Here is a 2651-nt window from a genome sequence, read left to right as displayed (position 1 = left end):
TCCTCCGACTCACTTCTTTCGAGAGAAACTACTTCTCTAGAAAGGATCCATTCTTAGCAACAAAGATCTTGCCTTCGGATCTGTGGTAGAAGGTGTACCCAACAATTTCTTTTGGGTACCCTATGAAGATGCACTTCTCCGATTTGGGTTCGAGCTTATCAGGCTGAAGCTTTTTCACATAAGCATCGTTACCCCAAACTTTAAGAAACGACAGCTTAGGTTTCTTGCCAAACCACAGTTCATACGGTGTCGTCTCAACAGATTTAGCCGGTGCCCTATTCAACGTGAATGCATCTGTCTCTAATGCATAACCCCAAAGCGATAGTGGTAAATCAGTAAAAGACATCATAGATCGCACCATATCTAATAAAGTACGGTTACGACATTCGGACACACCATTACGCTGTGGTGTTCCAGGTGGCGTGATTTGTGAAACTATTCCACATTGTTAAATGAAGGCCAAACTCGTAACTCAAATATTCGCCTCCGCGATCAGATCGTAGAAACTTTATTTCTTGTTACGATGATTCTCCACTTCACTCTGAAATTCTTTGAACTTTTCAAATGTTTCAGAGTTGTGTTTCATTAAGTAGACATACACATATCTGCTGATCATCTGTGAAGGTCAGAAAATAATGATACCCTCCGTGTGCCTCAACACTCATCGGACCGCATACATCGGTATGTATTATTTCCAATAAGTCATTGGCTCACTCCATTGTTCCAGAGAACGGAGTTTTAGTCATATTGCCCATGAGGCATGGTTCGCAAGTATCAAATGATTCATAATCAAGTGATTCCAAAAATCCATCAATATGGAGTTTCTTCATGCGCTTTGCACCAATATGACCTAAACGGCAGTGCCACAAGTATGTTGCACTATCATCATCAACTTTGCATCTTTTGGCATCAATATTATGAATATGTGTATTACTACGATCGAGATTCAATAAACCATTTATGTTGGGTATATGACCATAGAAGGTTTTATTCATGTAAACAACACAACAATTATTCTCTGACTTAAATGAATAACCGTATTGCAATAAACATGATCCAATCACATTCATGCTCAACGCAAACACCAAATAACATTTATTTATGTTCAACACTAATCCCGAAGGTAGAAGGAGTATGTGATGGTGATCTTATCAACCTTGGAATCACTTCCAACACACATCGTTGCCCTTAACTAGTCTCCGTTCATTTTGCAACTCCTGTTTCGAGTTACTAATCTTAGCAACTGAACTGGCATCAAATACCCTGGGGTTACTATGAACACTAGTAAAGTACACATCAATAACATGTATATCAAATATACCTTTGTTCACTTTGCCATCCTTCTTATTCGCCAATTATTTGGGGTAGTACCGCTTCCAGTGACCATTCCCTTTGCAGTAGAAGCACTCAGTTTCAGGCTTAGGTCTAGCTTTGGGCTTCTTCACGGGAGTGGAAACTTGCTTGTCATTCTTCTTGAAGTTCCCTTTCTTTTCCTTTGCCCTTTTTCTTCAAACTAGTGGTCCTGTTAACCATCAACACTTGATGCTCTTTCTTGATTTCTACCTTCGCCGATTTTAGCATCACGAAGAGCTCGGGAGTCGTTTTCGTCATCCCTTGCATATTATAGTTCATCACGAAGTTCCAGTAACTTGGTGATAGTGGCTAGAGAAATTTGTCAATCACTATCTTATCTGGAAGATTAACTCCCACTTGATTCAAGCAATTGTAGTACTCAGACATTTTGAGCACATGCTCACTGGTTGAGCTATTCTCCTCCATCTTATAGGCAAAGTACTTGTCAGAGGTCTCATATATACCTCTCGACTCGGGCATGAGTCTGAAATACCAATTTCAGCTCTTGGAACATCTTATATGCTCCGTGGCGTTCAAAACGTTTTTGAAGTCCTGGTTCTAAGTTGTAAAGCATGGCGCACTAAACTATCAAGTAGTCATCATTCCGAGCTTGGCAAACGTTCATAATGTCTGCATCTGCTCCTGCAATAGGCCCGTCACCTAGCGGTGCATCGAGGATATAATTCTTCTGTGCACCAATGAGGATAATCCTCAGCTCACGGACCTAGTCCGCATCATTGCTACTATCATCTTTCAACTTATTTTTCTCTAGGAACATATCAAAAATAAACTGGGAGCTACATCGCAAGCTATTGATCTACAACATAGATATGCAAATACTATCAGGACTAAGTTCATGATAAATTAAGTTCAATTAATAATATTACTTAAGAACTCCCACTTAGATAGACATCCCTCGGGTCATCTAAATGATCACGTGATCCAAATCAACTAAACCATGTCCGATCATCACATGAGATGGAGTAGTCTTCAATGGTGCACATATCTATGTTGATCATATCTACTATATGATTCATGTTTGACCTTTCGGTCTCCAGTGTTCCGAGGCCATGTCTATACATGCTAGGCTCGTCAGGTTTAAACCGAGTATTCCGCATTTGCAAAACTGTCTTGCATCCGTTGTATGTGAACGTAGAGCCTATCACACCCGATCATCACGTGGTGTCTCAGCACGAAGAACTTTCGCAACGGTGCATACTCAGGGAGAACACTTATACCTTGAAATTTAGTTAAGGGATCATCTTATAATGCTACCGCCGTACTAAGCGAAATAAGAT

This window comes from Triticum aestivum, chromosome 2D, assembly GCF_018294505.1.
Source record: "Triticum aestivum cultivar Chinese Spring chromosome 2D, IWGSC CS RefSeq v2.1, whole genome shotgun sequence".
Classification (NCBI taxonomy): Eukaryota; Viridiplantae; Streptophyta; class Magnoliopsida; order Poales; family Poaceae; genus Triticum; species Triticum aestivum.
Note: the sequence above shows the minus strand (reverse complement) of the source record.